This window comes from Gavia stellata, chromosome 4 (genome assembly GCF_030936135.1).
Source record: "Gavia stellata isolate bGavSte3 chromosome 4, bGavSte3.hap2, whole genome shotgun sequence".
Lineage (NCBI taxonomy): Eukaryota > Metazoa > Chordata > Aves > Gaviiformes > Gaviidae > Gavia > Gavia stellata.
This window is the reverse complement of record NC_082597.1, coordinates 71,135,332-71,161,781: the sequence shown is the minus strand read 5'-3', so window position 1 is coordinate 71,161,781 and position 26,450 is coordinate 71,135,332. Positions and strand designations below refer to the sequence as shown.

The 26,450-nt window shown below is 42.1% G+C and overlaps 1 protein-coding gene across 1 annotated transcript in view; it reads left to right on the top strand.

The window, feature by feature from the left end:
- The first annotated feature begins 1,344 nt into the window (after window positions 1-1,344).
- The window catches only part of EPS8 (epidermal growth factor receptor pathway substrate 8), a 136,013-nt gene continuing 110,907 nt past the window's right edge, over window positions 1,345-26,450 (top strand). The window contains exon 1 of the mRNA XM_059816288.1: window positions 1,345-1,376. The gene's annotated coding sequence lies outside the window, so the exon portion shown is untranslated. The remainder of the gene's footprint in view (window positions 1,377-26,450) is intronic.

The following is a 26,450-nucleotide window of genomic DNA, read 5'->3' as shown; positions in this document are numbered from 1 at the left end:
CAGACCAGAAAAGGTAGCAGAGACAGAACCATTAGAAGAAGATGCAGCATGACAAGGGGCTTTGCCAGCTCAGAGCCAGGAAGGGCAAGTTGACTGAACTGCTTTTCTTTTTCTCTCGCTTTTTTTTTCTTTTGAAGTAGGGTTAAGGTGAACTCCTAAGCAATCATGGAGTGAGGCCCCACCTCTCCCTGCCTGATCCGCAAGCTCAGGTTACTGCCTGCTCTCTGGTTCAGGGGAGCCCACTGTGAGCCTCATGCCTGCGTGCTGCCTTCAGCTTTGAACCTGCCTGGAAGCCCGGCAAAATAACGCAGTTTGCGGAGCTCAGACCATATTCTCGGGAAGATTCGCTGGAAAACACCAGGTCAAGCATGGGCTAGCATCACTTCAGAAGAGATTCAGCGACTGATCCACTGCAAGCAGTAGCTGAGCAATGTCTTCCTTTCTTCTCTTTTAAAAAGTGTTTGGGAAAATCCGTGTCCTTCCTGGAGAAGCCGTCAGGGGCACGACTCTGGCAGTGATGGCTCTGACTTCACCTGCCTCTGCAAATGAGTCACGGAGTGTTATAAAAAGCAAGGACCTGCCAAGCCTCGTTTCTTGGAACTGAGTGGAAAGTTCAGCAAGCAGCTGCTCTTTCACTAGTTTATACTTTTCCTCTGCGGGTTTCTTGAAGAGGGCCTGGAATCACAGAAACTTTGTAGCTTAAAGGACCTGTTGCTATGTTTGGATAACTGTGGCTGAATCCTGGAAATGGCTATGTGTTTGGTCCAGATCTGATTTTGAGCTTCGCGAGGAATCTTGGTGAAGCCAGGAAGGAGACTTGGGAACATAATTAAGCAGGTTTGTAAGTCTTTCAGGATTGGCAATTCAATCCTATCAAAAATCAGGAACGGAACTTCAAAAAACAGATTATCTCTCTTATATACCACCTGAAGGGGGGTTCTTTTCATCTGTCTGATGCTGTTGAAAGATGTATGTTTTCTAGCTTTCCTCTGGAGTCATAAAAGACAAAAACTTGTTTGAAAGTGAAATCAGTGAAAACTGAGATTCTCAGGGAACAGCCCGATTTTAGGAGTGGAAATGGCTCATTATAGAAATCACGACCGTGGCAGCAGCGTAGCGTCAGGACTTTGGCTACCTGTAAGCATGCCAATAGTATCTGTGCGTGGGACTATTCCCCTGCGCTGAGTGAAAGCCACGTGTAAGTTGTCAGGGTCAGGAGGAATGTGGTGCCAGATGGAAACAACATCAACAGCTGGGAGATTTCATCCGGGATTTCGAGTGAGGACGGGGGACTTTTGTTCTCGTTAGCTGACTCGTTCCAGAGGCGGTTTAGATACACCTACTTCTTCAGGGAAGGATTTTGCTTTGGAGTCTTGGTAGGTTTTGTGTGTGGCTTTTTTTCTTCTTTTTTTTTTTTTGGGGGGGGTGTGGGGGGCGAACACTTACGATCGCTTTGAACAACTCCGGTATTTCAGCCCAGCTCCGGGAACCTGCTCTTAGTACCTTTGCATTTCGCGAGTGCCCTGTAAAGCGCAACAGGGAGCGGGAGAAGAGGCGAGGCGGCCCCGCACCCCCGGCAGCGCGCAAGGCCCACATGGCGCTGGGCGGCAGCACCGCCGGCGCGGAGGGCTCCGCGCTGCCCCGCCGCGGGCCGTCCCCGTCCCCGTCCCCGGCCGTGGGCTGGGGCTGCTGCTGGGGCGGCGGGGCCGGGGCCGTGGCCGGGGCGGGGCGGCGGGCCGGCAGAGGGAGCTCCGCTCCGCTCCGCCGCTGCTCCCGCTGACCGGCGCCCTCCCCGCGCCGCTCCGGCACTTTGTTGGCGGCGCGGAGCGGAGACCCCGCGCCGCCCCTGCCCGGACCCCGGCGGCGGCGGGGAGCCCAGGCCGCCCCGCGCGGAGCCCTGCGGCCGCCGCAGCCCCCCGGCGCGGGAGCTGCGCGGCGGACCCGCGGGAGGAGGACCCCCGGTTAAGGTAAGGGGCTGGCGGGGCCAGATTTCCGCCGGTCGCCGAGCCCCCCTTTTGTTCCGCGACCCTAAAAGCCGCCCGGGCAACCGCCCGGCTTCGTAACATGGCGAACTGCGGGGCATTAACGCCCGCCTGCCCCCGGTCCCGCCGCCGCGGGCTGGGCGGGCGCTGCCGCCGCCCTCCGCTGGGGCAGGGGCCGCTGGAGAACTCCCTCCCGGGCCCCCCGGGCCGTGCCGCGGCGGCTGGGAACGGCGCTTACTGCTGCAGCCTTTCCCCGCCGCCGTGGCTTTATATACAGGTAGCTCTCCCTGTGCGTACGTGCGTGTGTATAGGTGTACGTGTCTTTTTCTCCCCGCTTGCGGTAGCGCGAGCCGCCGCCACACCTGCTCGCACCTTGCCCGCCGGGCTCCCACCGGCAGCGCGCCGCGGCCCCGGGGGCGGCCCGGGCGCCGGGTGAGGGTCCCCGCCGCTGCGCGGGAAGGGCAGCGTCGGTGCCTGTGCCGCCCTCCTCCTCCTCCCTCACCTTCTACCAGGTGACTTGGCTTTCTGTCCTTATTGTGGCATTTTCTCGCGGCGGTTGAGCTGGCTTTTCCAAAGGTGGCGTGTATTGCCGGGAGCTGGCGAAGAGAAGCTTTCGGGTGGGATAATCCTGTTGCATGCCCGTGTTTCTTTGGTGCTCTGCCCTGCTGTCTTCCTTCTCCCCCGCTGTTCGGCCTCTTCCCTCTATCTGCTAACTTTCCCGGGCGTTCTTCCTCTTTCTGCCCCTCTCATCGCCATGACATGCGCTCCCTCACGTATCACGCCAGTGCACGAGGGATGACCTGGGCACACAGTGGAAAACAGGTTTGTGGCATTTTGCAGCTCCTGTCCCACCTGTAACCTCAGTAGGTCTGCGTTGTATCCGTGAAAAGCGAGACACCGCAGCTTCCACTAAACTCTAGTTTCAAGCCAGCTAGTAGCAGGCTTGAAAGATGGAACAAGTTTTTCTCAAGTTTGGGAGCCAACCCTTCCACCCAAAAACTGTGCTTTGCCTTGGCTCGTGGGTCTTGTACCCCCCTGAGTTATAGACATGCAGCAGAATGACCTTTGATGGAGTCCGCTTTGTTTACTTAAAGCGGAGTACTGAAGAGAAAAGTATTGCTGCTCTGTGTTGTGTCTGATGAAATATTAACCAAATGATGGATCCCATGTGTCTTTGCAGCATGGACCATATTTAATTGGGCCTCTCCATCATCAAAAATGTGGTCCTCCTCCCTTCCTGTTGACCATCTTTCTTCTCGTTTGTGATTGTGCAATGTCTATATGTCATCTACAAAAAATGCTTACATGGGAGAACATCAAAATGACCGGTTTTGTTGATAGCAACTGGAAATACTGAATCAGCATTGTGTGACCAGTCTCCTTTCCATGGAGTACCCATGGAAATGCTGCAGCCTGTGCCCTCTGAGAAGTGGTCTTCTAGGCTAGACCTGAAATGGGTTGGTCATTTCTTCTTGGTGAGTAGTGGGGACTGCAAAGAGCTTACAGGGTTTCCAAGGTGTAAGGGAGATGTAGCGTATCTCATCTTGATTCACAGTGAGTGTGGCATTATTAGCATATGGGTATCGTTAGGTAACGAGATACTGTGCTCAAGGCTCCATGGAAGCAGGTTGGGGCTGCTGCTTGCTTTTGCTGGGGGAGGCTGTGGAAGTATAAGTAGCTTTGGACTTTAATTGTCCAGCTGGCTTGTATTGTCACATACTCATAATGGCTGCAGTATTGAGTTATGCCTTCTCATAGCTCAGAATGAGTGTTTCTGATTGCGTGTAATTTTGAAAGCAGCCAAAGCATCCCATTAGATTTAATTGGAGGGAGGTAACACCCCACATGCAACAACACCCAATACTGATTAGGTGTCGGGTTATATATAGCGATAATAGAGAGGGCAAGATTGATCTAAAGATACTTACTTCTGCTGTGAAATGCACAGAAAGAAAAAAATACAGAAGTTTTGCACTTGGCAACAACTAAATTTGTGAAATATGATTGATTTTCTTTCTGTCCATAGTCTAGCTGTAAATGGCACATCAGTCACATTAACTGCTGCATTTTTTTCCCCTGTGGGTGAAAGCTTATTAAAATCTAAACATCTGAAGTCAAATAATTGGTGCCCTGAGGGTCAAAATAGATTAAATATATAAGAAGTTTTCAGCTGTTGCGGTGAGATAACAGAAGACTTAAGACCACACAATGAAGAGTGCGCTAATAAAGTGCTTGATACCTTTGATTTCAGTGTCTAGCACTTGTTGCTCTTATACTCCTAATTACAATTCCTGCATTGCTCTCTCTTCTCAAACAGTGAATGACTGGTCAAAGGTATGAGGTTTTCTTGAAGACACAGCTTTCAGCTGTGCTAGACAGAAAAATGGAGCCCTTTGATCTGTGACCCCTCCAGACTCATCTCTCTCTGCTGCAGGGTTGGAGACCAGAAAGAAAATACTTTTAACATGTCGGAGCTGTGTCACTTATGGTGCAGCGTGCGTGGCCCGATCCTAGTATCTCCATTCAAAGAGAACTGGAAAGGTGCTTTCCTTGTGTGTGTGTTTTCTGCATGTGGATAGGTCTGTTTTTCACGTTTCCTTTGAAACCAGGCTTTCTTCTTGCTTTCTCACTTCACAGCATCTGTTTCTGTGTCCCCTTTGTCCATAGGGACTCAGAGTTTTCATCATTCTAGTCCTGAGCTGGGTTCCCAAGGAGGCTAATCAACAGCTCGTGATTAGATGGCCTTTAACTGATTTTGAAGCCTCAGTATTTGTTTTGTGGAACAGAGAGCAGCATGATGCCTGAAATACCCTTTTTCCTCATAGTAGGGCCATACTTACACAATACCTGCTAAAACTGTAAGTCACTAAAAATACCATCGGTAGCTAAACTAACAGTGCAGTTATATACTGAATTTTCACATTGAAAAAAAGAAAAAGAAAAAAGTACTAAGAGGCTAATTTCTTGTTTTCAGTGCTAGTTCTCTAGTTTTTCCAATATTAAATGTTTTGCATTACCAGAAACTAGAATTCCTGCTTTCAGGGGGGGCTGTAACTACTGCCATTTTATCTCAGCTCCAGAGTTAGACTCTGATTCATCCATTGATTTATTCATCCAATACACTGAATTTCTCATAGTTTAGTACAGATCTTGATTTAACCCTGATAACTAGGAATTTCAGTTTCCCACCCTAGATCTTAAGTTAGATGATAGCTGTCATCTGAATTTCGTGTTTTGCCGGGAACTTAAGCTGTTACTGCAGTCCTGAGTGACTGCTGGGTTTCTCCCTGTTGTGCCCATAGATGAACCTAGTATAAAGTTATTTAAAGTTTCATCTAAATCAGTAATACTATTTGATGCGTGTGTAGAAAAGCATTTGCATAACTGTTTACAAAACAGAGCTCTTCATTCACTGAAACAGAAAGGTAAAACAAAGTGTCTTTTATAGTGTTTGATAACTTGGAGATCCTATGTAATTCTGCTCGTTGCCTGGCGAGGTTAGTCACAGCCTTCTTGGAAAGACCATGATGATGTGGGAAGAAGCAACCTTCACATCTGTTTTGTGGGGAGGGATTTTTTTGTTTGTTTTTTTTGTTTTAATTGCATGTCATGGACACTGAGGGGATAAAAAAATGAATCAGTTACAAACGGAAACGTTGTTAGCATTAGTTTTTCAGGACCTGTTTTCATTCTGAGCTGTGACCATGAGCCCACAATCACTAACACATGCCTTTGATTTTATTCTGTAATGTCAGTTTTAGTAAAATTTTTAAATACTAGCCAACTCAGGGCCTTGAATGCTACCAGTTGAACACTTCTAGTCCTTCCTTCCCTTCCCTCTTTATGCCACTGTCTCGGTAATTAAAGCTACTCATGCTGTGAATCTCCACAGGATTAAGATCTGAAGTGGAAATAGCAAATTACAAATTACTTTCTTTGCATTTATTACCTTTGTTTTTTTCTGAATAGACTTCAGCAACCATATGCACTCTGGATAGACAAAGTTAGCAGATGTCTCTAGCTTCAGAGGTGCAGGGTTATTATTTTCCATGGAATTTGTACATCTCTCCTTGTTACCCATTTCTGTGGGGTTTTCTGTTGTGTAGTTTTCTGATGCATAACAAGCATCTTCATTACTGATGGTGTGATAGGGGATTCTACTTGCATTTGTTCTTAAAGCTTCACTCAAGTTGGCATTTTGACCAACCATGGAAATTGCTATGTTCTCTATAAAACTACGGAGGAAAAAAAACCACACCCCAAACCTGTATAAAATTCTGGGTTGTGAAATTATGAACCCCTTATCCTGTAATACTGTGAAACCTTTGAGTATTTCAACAGAATATTTAGAAAAAACTCACCATTTTAAGAATGGTATCTGTTGAGTGAGAGTAGGTGTTATGGATGTTCGGTAACTTAGAGTAGGTTTTGTGCAGATATTTTTTCTTTTCAAGAATGCATTGGTTTTACATGACAGAGAGGATTTATCTTTTAATAATCCGAAATGTTATCGCTTATGGATTTTCTGGATTTTATAGATTACCACTGCAGGTAAGGGAACATCTGACTTCTTTCAAGCCTTCCATGAGCGTAGAGGAGCTGTATTCAACTGACTTAATTGTTAAGATGCCATAGCTGGTTCTTGGGGCAGGAATTTGCTGTAGCTGTTCAATGCTTCAGACTTAACCTACTGCAAGAGTATCACTGTGAGCCTTAATGTCTGTAGCTCAGGAATGTTTGTAACTGGAAAATAAAGGGATGACTCATGGGGATTTGTGTGTATTACTTTGATTTCTGCTCCCGCACGTAAAAGCGTTTTTAAAGATTCGACCAAGTAGAAAAGCAGGCACTAGGCTTGCTGCTTCTCCCATCAGTACTCCCTTCTCCTCCCCCTCGCCTTCCAGAAATTGGCTCAAGCGCAAAAAGAAGCTGAAAGTGAGATGTTAGCAGTACATTTTTGCTGTTCTTTAGTATAGGTCCAGACCCATTAGGAAAGGGGAACGATATTTTACATACCTCCCAAATCAGCTGCATAAAACTTCATCTAAAAACCATGAGAAATACATGAGATCACAGAAGTCCATTTGCTCTTCAATACTTGCAGATAGCTGGTGAGATACAAGATTATCCCAGTTTTATCAATGTTTTAAGTTTAGGTAGGATTTGACGTTGCTGTGATTTGTTCACTTAATGCTGCGGGTGATTTGTCTTTCACCTGAAATGTGAACTTTGGTTAATGAGCACTTACTTTCATTCTGGGGTGGTTGAGGGGCCTTGATGTTAATTCAGCCCTCTGAATGCTCCTTCCATGAAGACTAAGGACTCTGCTCTTTGTTCTGATGGACTCTTCCTTCTTCCGATGCGGTTGCTCTTTTTGCTTGCTTCCATAGTGTGTCTGAGGTGTTGTCTTCTCTATTTCCTGAATCAAAGATCTGTTTCCAGTGTAAAATATAATTTGGAGTAATTAGCCTTGAGAAAGCTTTCTTTTTGTAATCCATAAGGGACTTAACACTTGGTGTTTTAGGGAGTTAGGTGTCTGGTTGAGGCAGGGATTCGTTAAGAGTTCGGTGCCTGTGAGAATCCCAGTGTACATCATAAAAGTATTTTGAATGTGCAGTTCTATTACTCAGAGCACGTGAATGTGAGACCTTTGTACAAAAAGCGAGACATTTGTCTTGCATGTTGAGTTCTTCACTGTAACTGAGTGCGTATGACAATGATATAGCAAGGACTATGCAATGAAATTGAGTTACGTCATGAGGAGTTTGTGATATCAAGTTGGTAATAAAATTCAGCTTGGTGATCTTCCGTTTTAAAAATGGCATGGAAAAGTCAGCCATTTATAGATATGCCTTTAAAGTCATTTTCAGCTTTGCACAACATGTCTTGAGAAGCCAGTGGGTGCACTATACTGCCTTCAGCTGAAGATATAAATACACATCTATGTTTCACATTCAGGATTGGGTGGCAGGCTGTGTATTTAAATACACTTTTTTTTTTCTTCTTTCACTTCAGTGTCGTCTCAGCCTCGCTTTTCCCAAAGTGGAATTACTTACTCTCCACTTCTAGCATTATTTATTGCTCTGCAATTCTTCCCATGCTCTCGCAACCTTAGCGTAATGTTTCATCTTGTCTGTTTCCTTCCTGTATTTAAGGATAAAGAACTGTCCAGGGGTGAGGGCAGAGGGCTGGGAGGTAGGAGGGTGGAGTCTGTTCCTATTCTAGCTCCGAACTTTGTTATGGCTAATAAATCTGGGCTAACTGGTAATTGGCTTCTTAGTGCTATCTCATGTACAGAGGGCAGGACAGAGTGAGGAATCTGGACTTTGTACCTTAATGTCCATTAGGTAAATCGCCCCTGTGTGACAAATGTCCTACTGCTGCCAAGAAACAAACACAGCTTCTCTATTGCAGTCGCTGTTTTCTTTCTCATGGATGCTTCTGTGCTAAAGCACTGCTGCATTTTGAGCCTTACCTTCAGCTTTGGTCTCAGTTCTTCTCCCTGCTTCACCCTGGCCCATGGGTGAGCTCTTCATGTTTTCCTTCCTTCTCCACTTGTCCAAACCATGTTTCTCCACCATCTTCCATATTCTGGTCCATCCTGCTCTTGAGTCTTGATATAACTTTAGTCTCCTGTTTTTTTTCTTTCTGTTTCTTTATTTATGCCCTAAGTTTTCCCTACCCTTTTTGTTTTACTTCGCTCTTCGGTTGCACATAGTGCTCCACGTTCAGCTTCGCAGAACGCACTTCACGCCACTTCTTGTGGTAAAGCTTTTTCTTGCTCACAAACCAACTCTTCTTCCCCTTTTCTGATATTAGTCTCTATTCCAGTGTCTTCTGAAATGCATTTCAGATCCATTGATCTCAGTGGGACATACCGTATGTGAAATTACATGGGTAGTCAAGTCTTTGTGGGATAGGGTTTTAAAAGTAATGTCTTCTCTAAAGGTTTAACACTGTATATTTTGTCTAGGCAATAACTTTAAGCTCACTTCAAGCAGTTCTAGAACTTAAGACCTGAATAGGAGGTGTTAGAGTGTGTGTGGGCATTTATTTTCCCTGTGTGAGTGAGCTGTCTAATACACACAAAAAAAGTCTGTTCAATCAGTGTCTTACTGAATACGACTGTAAGATAGTCTCAGAAGTGCCTTCAATATGTGGTGGCATTTGTTCTTTTCTACTTTGAATTTACAGTTTTTCTCACTTTTTATAGTAAACTAAATGTTGACATGCAAGAAAAACAAGTGTTCGTATGTTTCTTAAATAGTGACAGAGCAGAATACAGCCCTGGAGGACAAGAAAGTTGCTGCTGAGGCCCAGTCTTGGTGGTGACCGATTGAAGTCACACTTTTGTGCAGCTTATCAACAGTTTGACTTCTTCAGAGGGGCTCGGGCTTCCAGGCTGGGGGTTTGGCAGATGAGCTGGTCCTATGGCCTGTGCAGTCCAGCGGTTTGTGCTCCACAAAGCGAGTAGCTTAGAGCAGCTGGCAGCAGTCAACTACGTCTTCCCGGGGAAAGTGTTTGCTGACTTTTTTGGAGGGGGTGGATGCGCAGAGCATGAGAGTTTAAGTCCCGTCGGATTCTTTGAGTATTTTACGCTCTACTTTTTGTAACTCTGAAAGTTCTTACTGTCCAAAGAGATCTCCATTCCCTTTTTTAAAATCATCTAAAGCTCTTGATTTTGGAGACAGCTGTTTTGTCTCTCTGCCTCAGTTTTCCTACTTGTAAACAAAAAATGTATCTGCGTCTCAGGAGTTCTGTGAGGCTTAACTAGCAAATGTTTATACAGCCATTTGAATATATAAAGCACCATATAAATGCTAAGTGGTATTATTATTACCGTTAGCTGCTTTGTTGTAATTGCAGTAATAAAAGTTTCAGTGCTGATGGTTGTGTTACGTAATTCTAGATAAGAGTTTTCGTGAACACTGGAGACATTGAGGGTGGTGGTACAAGTGATGGTGCAGACCATACCGAGGTACGATGTTTGGGAAAGTTGAGATGAGAGGAGCTGTGTTTCCAGCTATGAAATCTTTGTGAAGGATTTCTTTACCAAAAAAAAAGGTAAAAGTCCATAACTGGGAAAGAACAAAACTTCTTCCGCAGTACGCCAGCGTTTACGAGTCACAGGGCTAACTGGGGGGTGGTCTGTTCTGTGCAGTGTCTCGCCTGATTAGGAGCGAGCTGGCAGCAGTTGCATTCGTGACATTGGCATGTAAAAAAAGGGATCTTTTAGAGATGTTTGATAATTGGTAGTATAGGAAAAGAGACGTGGTATAAATCACAATTAGCATTTAGGATTTTTTTTTAGGTCTACTTTTGTAAAACATCCATGACTTAATGCAGAGCTATTTTTATTAATGTTTTTGCGCTTATCTCGCATAACCAGCTTGTGAAAAGAGGATATAAACACTTTTTAAGCCTCTGACTTATAAATTGTGAGAAAGAGAAAAGAAGATTGATTCCAAGAGGCTTGAGGTAGAGTAATTTCTCTTCTAGTTAGCAAAATGAGAGAGGGGGAAAAATTAAACTGAAGAGTTAGTGGGCCAATCAGTTTTAGCCAAGTAGAAAATAATTAGATTTAGCTCTAATGTACAATTTAATTGTAAAACTTTAACCTAAAAGAAAATAAATGCAGGGGAATTCTGTTTTGGTAAATTGATGATAATATCTCCAAGTAATTTCTGCCTGAAGTAATAAGGGTAAGAAAAAAATAAAGTAATAACAAAGGAACATTGAGGGGGAACAATTATTTTGCTAACGTCTCCTGAGAATCTGAGGGGGTTACTCGGTCACATTATAAGAAGAATATTGTGCTGCTGGAATGTTGGAGACGATAGATAATAATTGTGCTTTGAAGAAAGCTTCTCTGTTCTTTTTACTGTAAACATCTGAGATAAGATGGAAAAGTTTGGAAGAACGCAACACCTGTGAGTTCTTTCAGCATTCTTAATTGCTCGTTATGAGCTCTCTATTTGAATATTGTTGTTAGATATTTCTGGTGATTTTTAGGGGGTTCTAGTTTACGAAGTTGGGCTGTCAAACTGCCTGTAACAAGTGATCTGTTTCTAATTGTATCTTAATATCTAGTATAATGCTTATTTAAATTGCTAGGGATGTTTCCTAATAGCTTCTGGATCAGTTCTAATTAGGAAGACCTGAATCAGTTAACACATTAGAGAGATCTTGCGACTCTGGATCATGGGCGGCATGATTTCATAGTGGCTGCACTGCCAGGACTTCTAAAACAGAAATGATGCAAAGCAGGGAACTGATTCAGTCCTTTGTGATTATGTGTAAGCAAATTTTCAGACAACTTTGAACATCATTGAAGAGCAAGAAGAAAAGGCACCAGCCTTCTTTTTTATTTTTTGAATTTTTAGGGAAATCCTGTTTTAAAAACAACCATAAAGCATACAACCACAGAGTCCTTCTGCATAGAAATAGAAACAGTTTAAACACACAGAGGTAGGCAATATAACCCTGAGGCCCGTATGGAGATGCCCCAAATACTGGATGGTAGGTTCAGAAAATGTTGCTTTAGCTGCTCAAAATATTTTCAGTAGCAAAGTAGGAGACAATTCATAGCATTGTGTTAAAGCTGTTCTCTCTTTATTGTGTGAGACTGGTGATGCCTCATTTTGAATAAAAGTCTGGGTTTTCTTGAGGGCTGTAGGAAAGAGCAACTATTTTGTGCTGTTTGCATACAGCAGTACAGCAATTTGATAGGAATTTCTTTTTCTGTTATCCTAGACTGTAACTTATAGTAGTATAACAGCTATCTTTTGAAGTACAGAAAATCTGCCTAAGGGGCCATCATTTTAAAGTATAATATGAAATGCTGTTTTAATAAGGTTTGCTCCTTGCATATTTTAAGTGCAAGGAAATGTGTGTGTGTTGAAACCTTGTTAAGCCTTCATTTGCACAAAGTATTTGGCTCGCTCCTTAACTGTCAAGGAATTAATGGTGTGCTTCAATGAGATCTTGCATTACTAGACTGTAATTATTTTTATATGAGATTCTATGCTGTATCTGATGGTGCTTTATGAATTATCATAATAAATAAAATGAAATTGCCATTGTCAAAACATATGAGCAAAGTAATCTGATTCCTATTGTTCATGTACTCACTGGCTCACGAAATTAAGTGATTTCCAGTGGACTTTCAGGCCGCTCATATAAGTTGGTGAGGTTTGCTGTGTTGTATTGTTTTGCTTGTGCTTGTGACAAGTTAAACAATGGTGTAGCTGACAAGAAGCAACTCCATTGATGAGATGACAACGCATCTCTCCTGTACTTCCTCCTTTGGCCTTGTACTTGAAAAGGGAGCAAAAAGGCAACGCATATATTGGTTCACTTAATGAATTCAGGTCCTCATCTGAACCATGACGGCATGACCTCTGGCAATTATTGTATGGTAACAGGCTTTGAATTAAGTTATTCAGAGGAGTGCCTACAGCAGAGATGTCAGGACAGCGCAGGCATATCCAAGCTGATTTTAATTGTACTCTCCCAGTACCAGAAACAGGCTACAGTTGCATGGGACACGGTGGTCTCCATGCCTCTTGGCTGAGGACAGACGTCCTTGCTGCCGTGGCTAGACTGGTTCCAGTACCCAAGCCTGGGTATGGTGTCTGCACCGTAGACACATCCTCCATCTGCACGCTTTTCTGGAGATCTGCACCTAGCTAAAGCAGCCTATATAGATGATAGTACAGATCGCTTGCTTTTCAGGCAGGTAGAGTCAGTGGGATAAAATTTCAATTTCAGAGTATCTACCTAAGATTTTCCCTTTGGTTTATTACAAATATTTGTATGGTCATGGCTCCTCCAGATCTTAGCCAGTGACTGGAGGCTTGTTGTACTAGGCACTCAATTCCAAGAGAATTCTATTATTTAAACATTGTGTCTATTTTTAAGTCAGATAATCCATAAAACCTGTTTAAAGCCACAAGGGATCATTGCATTATCTAGCGTGACCTCCAGAGTGTATGAAGGAGTACAGTTTCTGCCCTTCTATTTCTGGTAGGAAAAATATAAACCAAGATTTCTTGTCCTTCCTCTCTGTCCATGATAGACACAATAATTTAAACTACCTGTCTCTGGCAAATATTGGCATTTTTCACTAAGTTCATTAGTGAATTTTTAGTGGCTTTGTGATTGAATTGTGTGGTGCTACCCTCTAGACATTGTTGTTTGCATTTATATACATATTTGGCACATAGCAAATGCAGTACAGGTTTCCTCCTCAGCATATAGATCTTTTCCTCCGAAACCTCATCGGCTAAAAGCAGATAATCCTAGAGCCTGTACTTCTTTCTCTTCATGCTTGACTGTATAAATTGTATAAACTGATCATTTTCTGAACCACTGTGTACTTCTCTGCATAGTCATATTTGGCTCACATGGCAGACTAAGACACTTGGTTGCAAAACAGTTTCTCAGCGTTAAAGGCTGTATTACCCTGTGGGAGAAATCCATGGAAGTGTTGGGGAGGTTCTTGTATAGGTTGCTCTTGACACTTGAGAGACTCAGGGTCTTCCTACCTCCTAGACCATGGAGATGGTGTTTTACAGCGACTGGGATGTCCAGATGCATGCTGTGCTAGTACTCCCAATAACGCCAGCAATAACATTTCTGCTCCATGGCCGTGTCTCCCTTATGGCTGCTACTGAACAAGATTTGCAGATGTCACTTCAGGCAGTTTAGTAAATTGAATCCACAAGACTGTGTGGCAACATGTCAGAAGTGATGCAAGTCCTCCTTGGTCTTAAAACCTCCCTCACAGAGCTTTAGTGCAGTGACTTCTTGAGGATGTGAAGAAAAGTGCATAGTAATTTTACAGATGACCTTGCGCTTTATGTGCTCCCTACATGGGACTCTTGCTTCCAGTAATGAGGAAATGTTCTGAGGCAGTGTTGTTGCCATGATGACATAAAATGATGACTTCCAGATATTCCCCTGTTCTTACCCTGTGATCCCTTCAGGGATCAACTGACCTTAAAAATGATGCAGATCTGGAGCTTGGGGTCATTTTTGTTGTACAGAAACTTTTTTTCCATAGGCATTGGGATGGTGGTGTTGCAGTCACTGATTAGAAACTGTATGCGATTAACATTCTTCGTCTAAATGTGTGCTTTCCACTCTGGACACCTATTCCCCCTAGAGCTTCTAGAAATGCATTGAGTCATTACTCTGGCAGAAAAAAAGAAGGCAAGGCTTTTGCTCTTTCTTGCTTTTTCTAGTTTATGCCTTTAAGACAATATGTGTAAGTATTCTGCACAGATAGTTTTTCAATTTCTTTCCAATTTTACAACATGTAAAATTTTGTAATGTATTTTGTAATGTAATGTGACGTATGTCTTCAGCAGTTGATATGTTCCAGACAATGATACAATTCATGTACTGCGAATCTGATGGAACATAGGCTGTGGTGTACAGTAGTGCTTAAATGTTTGTGGCTTAGCAAAAAGTATTCTCGCCCTTCACTGGATGTAGTGAACAGAAGTCTTTTGTTTCAAAACTTACCAAGAATTGTCTAAGACCTACTTTGACCAGTGTGAAGGTATTCTTCAGCCTTGTTGGAAACATTCACTGATAAAGCTCAGTAGTGGTGTTCATGAAGAAGTTGCCCTCAGCTGCAGGGGAGAAGGTTGATTCAGGATCAAAATCTTGATCTATAAATACTTATTTTTTCCACTGATGGTAATGGGACAACTTGTCTGTCTGCCTGTTGTTTAACTTAAATGCTTGTGAGATTGAGGCCCAAAATCTCAAATTAAAAAAACAACAACGCACAACAAAAAAACAAAGCAAACCCCAAGAACATTTGTGTGCTTGTTTTATTAATAGGAACTTAGATCATTTGGAAACAATTTAAAAGAATTTGTTGCCATTCTTGGGTTGGGGTTTTTTTGTATTCATCTTAGTGTGAGACACATCTTTTGTCTGAAATGTGTACTATTTTAAACAAGTGTTATGTTTTCACGAAAACTCTGCTGGGCAATGTCTAACTCCAGACATAAAAGCAAATAAACCAAGAAAACCCCTCTGTTTATCTGAGATGAAAGGGCTTTTTTTGAGAAAAAGAGAGAGGATCTAAAACTACTTAATGGTCTCCCTTGTCTCTCTTTAATGTTCCTTAATGTTCTTCTGCAGTCCTCAGGAATTACTCCATCTCATTGGTTTGTCACTGGGCTAAGAACTACCAAGAAGTCTTAAAATGCTACCATCTTTCTAGTGAAGAGAGGCTGAAAGTGCTTCAATATATTGTTTCATATAAGTTGATTCTGATTTTACTCTGTTCAGTTGTACATTTCAGATGAGAGGTGGAAATTCAGAGGTTGATGTGAGTGCTTAATGACAAATAATGTATTTTGGGCACTACCTGCAGCCTGGTGAAGTAAACATGAGGATTAATTGAGTGTTTTCACTCAATTCTTTCTCTAGACTTAACCTGTAAAGGCTAACAGTTCAAGGGGAAGTACATCACTAATTTCCTTGCTAAGGAACCCTGTGTTTTTCATAGCATCCACTGTATGGATGGAGCAAAAGAAACAGTTTGTATGTCCATATATTTGTACAGTCTCCAGATCTTTTGCACTGGCTGCAGACCTGTATTGTTAGCTACCAGACAGTGAAGACCAAAGTAACTGTCCCAACGACCCTGGAAAATTAAATCCCCGGCCATGATGTCAGGTGGGGTTATGACAGCGGCAGCAATCATAAGTCTGGAGTGGGAAATGTCAGTGCTGCCGCTTGGAAGACCAGAGCTTGTAGATTTTATCCCTCTTTTGCTAAGCCCTGGAATTCCTCTGTATCTTGAGTTCAGTCTGCTAAGTCTTGTGGAAACAATAAACTGGCTGTCCTCCAGTACCACGATTTTATCTTGAATTAATAATAAGTTGTCTTTTCTCACAAAGACAAGTACTTTTGTTTGAAACTAAAATTGCTTTATCTTCTTGGGGATTCTAACATGGTAGCTAAGGTGTTAAACATGGTGGGGTTTTTTTTCCTAATAATCCTTTTGTTATCAGGCCCTTTGATCTGCCCTGGATTTTAATGAGTCATTTAAAAACAGATATCTATTTTGGCAATTTGACTGTGATGCTCTCCCTCAAATCAGTTACCATTTTGAGAATGACATCTGAGTCTGCCTATGTTTCTGCATGACTGGAAACTGTCACTACTCATTTAAACTTATTAGTGCTGGAAATGGATATGCTGGTTCATCTAACAGGGATGAAACACGAGGCACCAGCATTCAAATTTAAACGTTGCTCCCAAGAGTAGAGGAAGAGGTGACAGTAGTCATGACAGCTTGGACAATTAGAGGAGAAAGCTGCATTGCAGCTTGAAGAGGTGTTGGGCACTTTGCCTACAGGTTGCTAAAAGCAGGTTGTGGCATTTTTGGACAATTCAGGAAAATACTACGTTTTAAGATAAAAGTTTAATGGAAGGATACAGTGCTTTAGCTGAAGATTATGCCATGGAAGACACTAAGTTTTGCTCTTAGAGGAATCTAAGTTGGGAATACTCATTTTGGGGAGGGGGCAATGAGCATTTGAGAAATTAGATTTTTAAGAGGGCAGATGCAAAGCTCTGACTGAAAGTTGGGCCTCTGCAATGGCTCTTGAGAGTCCATGCATACACTGAAAATATGCAAACTGATTCTTAAAAATACAGACCTGGAGAATGAAGGCCACGACCCTCCATCTATCTTTAAAGGACACAAAGCGCTTGGAACACATGAGCACCGCTGGCACTCAGTTGCTTTTCTCATCTAAAAGGGCTGTGAGCCAAAAGAGCAGAAAGAGGCAAAAGGAGTCCTCGGGTGACTTGAGCTGTAACCGGCCCTTAATGTAACTCTGCCACTCCTCTTCTTACAAGGTGTTAGTGTGCAAACCCGTATATTTTAATTTCTTCATTATTCTTCCGCTCTATTGTTTCTAAATATATTCCCAGAACAGAGATTATTTTCTCCTACCTCTTCTGTCACTCCTGTGCCTAAATACAAGCCCAGAGCCTGCTTGTAATAGGAATATTTTGATTGACAGTACCTTCACCATTTGAGACTAGTGGTGTGCTAAAATGAACAACTGGCATTTCAGAAACTGTAAAACTGACCTGACAAAGTGTGATTTTTTTTTTTTTTTCTTTCCTTTTTTTCTCTTCCTTTCTCTCACCAAGTTGTAGATGTGTCTTAATTCTGATGCTGTCATGCAGTTATGTCACTGGTTAACATTTCTGCAACCTATAGAGAACATACACTCTGAAACGCTTATCTAGTCAGTTGATAAACAGAACCTAAATGATACAGTTATAAATGAACCTTGTTATAATCTCTTTCTTTTTCCCTAAATAGAGTTCAGACTGCAGCAGTAATACAATGATCTTGGCTGAAGCTGATGGCTGATAGAGAGTGCAAAGGTGACTTTCAAGATGATGGGAATGGTTAGGCCAAACTAGATGTTGCTAATGGATTTGCGACTTCCATACTACCTCTCAATAACCCATTTATTTCTCTGTAACAAGCTAAGATTTGTGACCATCGGCTTAACTACTAGCCTTTTTAAGGTAAGCTTACAGTTCTGCCAACCTCCAACGCAACTGCTTGCAGGCCCTTTCTTCTCTTGACAGATAATAGTGCTGGGACGATAAGGAAGTTTTGCAACCCTTAAACTTCCTCAAGAAAAAAAGGGCTGCCAAGATTCCTTTACGAATAAATTAAAAACAAAACCAAAATCTCAATGAGTTATCATTTACAGGAATACCAGCTTTTTTTTTTCCTCTGTGATGATAACTAGATGTAATTTTTTCCCATTTATCTCAAAGGAAGGCAAATTTTGCCACCTTTTTTGCTGGTGCTACACTTCAGTATTGCAATTGTATTTAAAGGAATAGTACAAAGTTTCATCCATTGGTAAAATGAGGATGCTTCTGAACAATTAATAGAATCCCTTCACATCAGGTTTGAGCATTGAATAAGAGGAAATGATGAATCCGTTGAAAAAAATGTATGAGGAATTTCCAAAAGGTACGGTATAAATAACCAAGCTGGACATTTGCAGAAATGCTTATAAAGGAAAACCATTTTCATTGTAGTGAGTAGTCTGCAGCTCACTGATTTGGAAGAGGATGCTACTTCCGGTAACAACATTCATTTCTGTAACACAGTGGTGAGACTTTGGCTCAGATTAAAACTGAAATATTCCCTTATTAAAGCACTAATGCTAATTAGTGAATGAGAGATCTCTTCCAAGTAAAGTCATGTTTCCTGTATGAAGTAGTGACCTGATCTTAAAGAAAGATCTTACCTGATTAGCCTTTGAGGTATGGCACTAAGCATTACACATTTTTAAAACTTTTATGCTAAATAACATTTTAAAAGGATGTGCTTTCACCTAATGGAGGTGTGCTGTATGTCAAATTACCAGCTCATGGGGACCATCCTGTTCTCCCTGATGATTTTTTTTTCACAACTCATTGGGTTCTTGCTTTTGAGTATCTGTTGTACACAGGGTTTTCTCTTGACCTCCTGGAAAACAACAGTGGTTTTCTGATCTTAAATGGAATAATTTTATTTATTTTGCGTTGTTTTTTCAGGCACTTGAAATAATGATATATCAATAGTTATCTTGTCCATTTTGTTCTCGCAATTGCAGTAGAGTAGAGCATCAGAAATCTGATTTGTCCTGGAACTTGAAAGGGAAGTTGCTATGGTAACTGGGCCCTGTATATCCCATTTGGGACTTGAGTTAGGTGTGCACACTTCATTTAACTTTCCAGTAGTCCTCTTGAAATGTGTTAGGTCTGTGAACTCCAATAAAACATCATCTCTGGTGTACTAAGAAAAAGTGATTCCTCATTCCGTCTTTGCCCCCCTTTGCTGCATCCCATTTGTCCGTGCCTTCCTCCTCACTCCGTGCTGAGTGGGTGACTGGAGATGCTGCTCTGGCGCTTCCCGGGTGCGGGGGGCAGCGATGGAGGCGCTGGCCCGAGCTCTGGGGCTCTGGTGGTTCGGCGCTCCCTGTGTCAGCGCAGAGGTGTTCCCCTGGGAAGGGGACACCCCAAGAGCTAAGCATGACGCATGGGCCCCCAGCCGATCAGGCGCAGGGGCTGGATGGGCACGGTCTGCACCGCTGGGGTCCTGCTCCTGAAAATCACTTTCTCTTCCCCGCGCTTTAAAAACGGGCAGACGTAAGCCGTGGTGACGGCCAGCTGGCGTCCTGGGCCCCGCGAGGCCAGGCGTTGCTTCCTTCCTTAGCACTGCACAGGTAAGAGCTCCTTGTGGAGTTAGTGCCCTGGAGGCTGGACCTTATCCAGGGCGGTTCAAGCAGTTTCTTTTCATCCCCCCTTTCCTAAGAAGATAACAGAAGTAAAAGGGGCTGCATATGCCCTTAAAGGATGGGAGGAAACCTCGATGGGGATGAACTGTTAGGAACCATTGTGTAAATATTTTTACGTTATCTGGTAAGAATAATTCCCTTCTCTTTGATTTTTATGCTTTTTTTGCCAAGCTATAATCAAAAGAGGCTTGGTTTTTAAGACGCAGGCATCTCCCATATGCAAGACTGTGACGGCTGCTTGCTTTCTTCTTCTGCGTAACATGTTCTCTCCTATTTTGGGCGACGCTTTACCACTCATTCTGTGGTAGGGCTGTGGGCCAACCCTGTCGGTGCCCCCAAGCGCTCAACAGAGTGGAGCACAGGCTGGATCACGGATGATGGGCTGGATGCCTCTGAGCTTGCAGCTGGATTGAGTTATGGTGTTGGGTTTGGGTTTCTTTACAACTTAGCTGAGGGGTTTAGCACCATCTGTGAGCTGTTTGTAGACAGGAGTGGGTCTCACGTTCTGGAGTACATTTGGGTGAGAGAGAAGAGAGGCTGGGAGGGACAGCAGCCTCCATTGATGGTTGTAGATGTACTTCATGTGCAAATTCAGTCAGGATGCGCCCGGGCTAATTGATAGTGCCAAAAATTCTTTGTAAGAGTCTTTCTCACCGTGGTCAGATCCCGCTAGCTTGCTATATTCAACTTTTGTAGGCTTTTTGCTAGGCATATTGGGCCATCTGTAAATATTTATTCAGTTCCAGCTGGTAGTTTCCTGTTGCCTACTTTTCATCATCGGTTTATTTGCAACATTGAGTGATGGTTGTGGCGCCTGTGGGCTAAAAAAGAACAGATGGATCTTTCTTGAGCCCAAACTACCTTTGGGCCCTGCTCATGGTGGGGTTTCCATGACTTTGTGATAAGTAAGAGGCCATTTTCCTAATTCAGGGGGTGGAAAACTCCATAGCTTCCATTTGCCAGGATATCGTGAGGGGATTCTTCTTTTTTTTTTTTTTTTCTCCCAGAAGCAAAGGGGGGAATCTAGTTCTCAACTAATACTGCCAGTTCTTCTTTGCCCTTGGAGAATATTCCTCTACAGATTTTGGGGATTTGTTTTGTTTTGTTGTGGGTTTTTGATTGTTTTGAGCCAGTTTTAGTAGACAAGTTGAACTTGCTCAAGGCTAGAGATACAAAGAAATTTAGGGTGGTGACCTGAGGCCTTATGCTGAGACATGTTTGCAGACCAGCTCTGTTACCAACTTGGAAGCCGTAGGTAATTTGTTTTCTCTGTAAGTGTCCCTGAAGAGGAGGCAAATGGAAAGTATTTCAAAAAACAAAGCTCGTAGTCAGCTTTCTGTCTTCCCTGGAGGTGGAGGAGAGGGAGTTATTGTGCATGTCCACAGTTCTTTTTTCTTCTCTTTTATGATCTTTGATAGTTGGGAGTGGGGTAATATTTTACATAGTTATAATTAGAAATTTGTTGTTGATGCTTTGCATCTCAGTCCTGACTTGCATGCAAATAAGCATTCAGTTAGATAAAACAGGTATAGTTTATACCCCCAGGACACTGATTGGGAATAACTGTGTAAGGCCATAGATGTTTCCCTTCCCTCATGCAAATTTAGTGGGAAACATTTGCCCAACCCCCTCCTTGTTCTGCAGTCTTGCTTAACCTGGAACATAATGAAGTGAAACATGGGGTTTATAACAGCTTACAAAGGGGAAAAATAAGAAGTACAAACTCTTTAATAGTAATCTTTTCTTCCTTGTTGGGTACAAGCTAAGCAGAGAGCTCCTGTGGCTGTCTCCCAGTGCTTGTGCTGGGAAGTGCTCAGCGGGGCTTCATTGCTCGGACGAGAAGTTCTCAGTCGGGCTGTGACAGAAGAATGTGATTTTCAGCCCTGGTTCTGCAAGGAGATTCACAGCAAATATAATACTGGAAACTCAAATCACAAAGGATTTTTGGTTTTCTAAAAAGCACTATGCCAAGCTAAGGTTAGATTTTTAGGAACTGTCTAAGCATTGATACATGGGGAAATTATTTTCTTGCCTGGCTAGAGGACTGCCAGCTTTCACACTGTCAAGATGAATCTACATGTAACCTGAATAACACATAATCATGTCTCACTGGAACTTAAAAATATGATTTACAGGGCTGACAGGCTCTTTGTTGTATCAGCATTGTGTGGTTGTAGTGCAAACAAAAATGCACTTCAAGTATCTAGAAAAAAATTAGACTGAAAAATATGTCATGTTTTTAATTCTGTGAATTGTTATGTCTCTGAGTAAGTCTTGTATGCAAAACATTTTTACTTCCCTCAGGAAGACAGGTGATTAAACATAATATTCTCATTTTCCTGTTGCTGCAGTATTTTTGCAGCTTGGTAATAAGCATTTCTTTTTTTAATCCATCTGTGCCCACTGTGTTTGGTTTTGCCCACTGAAAGCAGTCTTCATTTCTGGCAGTTTCATGTAAATCAGTAGCATTTTGGGGACACACCTTTGCCATGCTATTGCTACTCACTGCAGGACCAGGGAGGAGGTATTTAAATTCCCAGCTGTGTGTTGACAACACTGTGGTCAAAACTTTTTTCTTGGTCTCTTCAGCAGCCATTCCACCATTGCCGGTAGCAGTATAAATAATGAGTGGTTAAAAAAATGAACCAAGTGACTTAAACTCCCATTTCTATAAATACGGCATCTTCCTGCCTAGTTTTCCTGAGAGAATTTGTTTTAATGTTGTTTGCTCTACAGACTGTGGAATATATTAATCTCACTACGTTCACAAGGATAGATCTGGGGGATCTTGTGAAGCCACTGGCCCAGCATCGCTACTAAGCAAATATTTGCTGGGTGAGTTTATGAATGCTATAGGTGCTAAAACTTAAAGCTATTACAGACAAGTACTTAGGAGTTTTTACATTGTAGGTGGAATGTGTCGTCACTAGCGGAACAGCTACCCGAGTCTCAAGTAGAAGATGATGCGCACAAACGGAATGCTTTATCTTCATTCTGCTGCTGTACTCGAAGTCATCCTGCCTCTACATTAATTTCCTACAAGGAAAGACTTAGAAATCCTGGCCTGAGCGTCATTCTTCTGAAGTAACTTCATAAATTGGCATTTAGCCTTGCCATCTCATGGTTCGTTGAGGGCCTGAGGCAATATTTAGCGTAACAGAATAAGCAGTGCTCCAGTTAACACAATCATCCCTTATGCAGGGAGATGCCTTTCAAGACAAAGAACCTTTTCACTATATGTCCAGCTATTATTCTGTTAATTCTTTGTGGAGAATTGCCACATCTTTGTTTTCCTTTGGGTGGGGAAAGAGTTTAGCATCTTCTCACTGAAGACCCCAGAGTTTGAAGCCACAACACTTATATGAGGTTTAACTTTTGTAAGGACTTGAGGGTCCCCGTGGAGTTGCCTGAACCTCTTAATCAAAGATTGAATTTTCAGCCTAATATATTAGTTATGTTTGTCCAATTCCTAGAGGGCCAGTCAATCAAATTAATCTTAATTAAATTTAAGCCTGTGATAGGAGGGGCAAAAAAAAAAAAAGAAAATCACAATATTGTAGAGTTTAAAGCTTGAAAGGATCGTTAGGCAAGCAGACTGTTACTTTTTCTGTTTAAAATGTAAATACATTTTAAATTCACATTTCTGTAAATACATTTTAACAATAACTTTTAGACTGGAGTTAGACTTTCAGTAATATGCTGACTGCTGTGCTTTTGTCTTCATGGGAAGAGTATTTTTCAGACCAGTAGGTTGAAAGCTCATTTGATAAGCCTGTCTTGTCATGCTAAGCCTGTAAATTGTTTTGATCAAATTTACAACTTTAATAGTAATATTAATATTAGAGACAAAATTCCCATAGTGGATGTTTCTATATGCTAGAAAGGGACAAAACTAAAAATGATAAAGATGATTGCCACTTGTATGTGTGGTTTTTGTATGCATTCTTAAGTTGACTTAAATCTTCCATTTAAATCCTTTGCTAGGAATCCGTAGGTGTGTGAGACCATGCAGAATTACTTAATCTCCTGAGGATGTCTGCATTTTAATAAAACAGACATCAGTTTTGCCTGTCTATGTCTATTGATTGTTTCTGAGGAAAATTGCTCTTTTGATTTAAATCCAGTAGAAACTTTTTTTAAATACTTGTCTTCATCAGGCTAGTCTTGCCCTCTTTCAAAACAACAGGACATCTCTCTACTTCTGGTTCTGAAGGGTGTATTTAGTGTTCTTTCATATCTCTTCTTTTTATGTCTTGCAAGAAAATCTGTGCACAAATAGACATCACCAGCGTATTTTTTTTTTTTTTTTCATTAAATTAGATTTCAGTGCTCCAGAGCTGTGAAAGACAGTATTAGCTTTGGTCTTTCTTCTAGAAACATTGTAGTTAGAAGCTGTCATTTACTTCCTCCCTGCCCCCATTTCTTCATTCATCTTGTTTTAAAACAAGAAGCTTTGCAGGAAGTTTTGAACAGGGTGTGCTTGGTGTAATCCACTGACATAATTTATATCTTTCATAGGTCTGTGTCCTAGGTGGGCAACCTGAAGTAGCTGATTCATGTTTGTGGGGGTTTTGTGGCATGATACGACACTGCCAGTGTTTTTAGCCTCCTGGGAAATCAGACTCTTTCCTCCTGAATACGATCTTGGTACATCAAAAGGTTTCTCTGTGGTCTTTTCCTTGTGCGTCTCCCATGTGCATCCTTCCTTTATTTCAGCAGTCTTTATTTCATCCTGGCAAACAGAGAGAGACTGTGGATTTATTATTAAACTCTAAGAAGGGTGCACAAATTGTTTTGAAGTTAAAGACAAACAACGCTGCTTGGGCTATGTAAATAATGCAGTGGGTTACCTAACATACTGGAGAGGCTTCTAGAGTTTCTCACCTCATCACATCTCCTGCAAACAGTTGGTAAAGGTCGGCTTCCAGTTAGGCTGGTAAATGTTAATTTCTTCGTGAGGCTTAAAAAGGGGTGTCTCTCTTCTCTGGTTTTTGTAATGTTCCGAAGAAATGAAACTTCCCAGGAGAGTTACCAAAGTTTTCCTCTTTCTTTGCTTTGATGTGTTTTACTGTAACAGAGGTTGAGAGGTTTGCTGAGCACCCAGCCACTCTCCTTGCTTTTGGTAGGCTTCTGAGCAGGTCGCTGAGCCCAATTCTGTGAATAAGTTATGCTGTGGTTTATTAGACTATCAAAAAAATTGCAATGATACAGATGTTAACATTTAATTAAAATCCCAACATACGCAGCCATTCTGTATTCACAGGCAAACCTGTGTATTTAGGAAGAGGTTTAGCCTGGGCCCTTGCTGGCTTGGTCACAGCTTCACCCACTTCAGCTGAGCTGTGCTCTTGCAGCTGGTTTCCTTACTGCCAAACACGCAGCTTCGGTTTAGGATCCATTTGTTGTCCTCTGCAGATCTTGAGGCTGCAGAATTGTCCTACTCCATGGGATATACTGCCAGATTTCTGCTCTGTGAAAGGAGAGAGATGGTGAGGAAGAGAGGAAATGAAAAGTGTTGGGCTAGGAGCGTCGTGGGTTCGCACTAAACCTGCTCTGAACACACCAAAAGCTTTCTCCTTTTGTTCCAAGCTTGGTAATACATGTGTGTAAGATGCATTTTGTGGTACCCGTGTTGTCAGCCTTTCCATTACAACCTCCTATCTTAAGTTTTGTATTTTGGCCCTGAGTTTATTGCTCCATGCAAAGATGTGGCATAACCTCTTTCAGCCTACAGTGAACACTATTTTATCCACATTTTTCTTGAATTTGTTTACCAATTTGGGGTTTTGTTTTTTGATTCAGCACCATGAATGTGATATTTTATGGCCACAATTGCAAGTCTAAAAGTAGTTTTGAAAGCATAAAATAACAGGGTGATGAACATTCTTTTAAATGGTTAGAGCGGATTTCTGCTTTTATTTATCTATTTTCCCCAGTAGAATTCCGGTGGTAAGATTAAAATGATGAAATGTTGGATTAGGAATTGTTTGTTCAGAGGGATTTTATGTTTGAGTGTGTTAAGCATTGGTAATGATAATACATGACCCTATGCAATGAACAAAACCAAACACAATTAAAATACTTTGTTGATATTGGCAAGACAATTGTAGGCATTCTTGGGAAACTTAATGGGCTGGCATTCCTTTGGCTTTCACCTTTTTTTGCTACTGGATGGGATGCACAAAAGTCCCTTTTGGTCGCTTAGATCTTTAATGTCCTTATTCTGGCTGCGTGGCTCTGAATTTGTCTAGCCGCGTTGCCTTAGTTTATTGTGTTTTGGTCATAACTGCCAGGCAAAAATAGTGTGGAAATAGAAGGGATATGCAGATAGGTTAATACAGAGCCAGGGAAAAGTGTCCATGTAACCATGGTGTTCTGGGCTTTTTTTCCAGTTTGCAGGGAGGTTGAGCTTTTTGCACGTTTGTTTTTATGTATGATCAGTTAGCCCAGGATTAGGCTTTTTTTTGTTTGTGGTGTAAATCCTGCTCTTGGCCTAAAATGAATGTTAATTAGACTTCTGGACTTATATGTGCCATATTGTAGAATCAGCTCCTCATTAGTAAGACAAATAAAAGCACAGATGAGATGATATAAGAAAGTAAAAAAGAAACTGGGATGAGATCAAGGACAAACACTCTTGTTCTGTAATTATAAAGTAGAAGAAGAGAGATGCTTAGAAAAGTTGGAAGGTGACACTGTAAATATTTAAACATGAGGATTTCCTTTTTGTACACCCTTAACTTGTAGAAGGGCATTACTGCAAGACATTACTGAAAACATTACCTTTTAATAGGCTTCAATAAAATAAACATGAGCAAGAAAACCTTTATAGAGATAAGTGGTGGGTTTTGTTGTTTGTTTGTTTTTTTTTTTTAAAAAGCGGGGCCTTTTAGAAAGCTGATTCCTAGCTTAGGCTTGGGAGTAGCTGGGCAGAAATTGATTAAAGGAATATTACTTTACAGTTGACCATTGTAGCACTCCTTATGAGTACTTGGCCATCGTTGGTACCAGTCATTACCTGCAGGAAACGGAGCTAGGGGACCTTGTCCTACAGCAAAGGAATTGTCATATTTGTTCTCATGTAGGATCCGAGGAGAATATTTAGCCCGAAGTCTCCAGA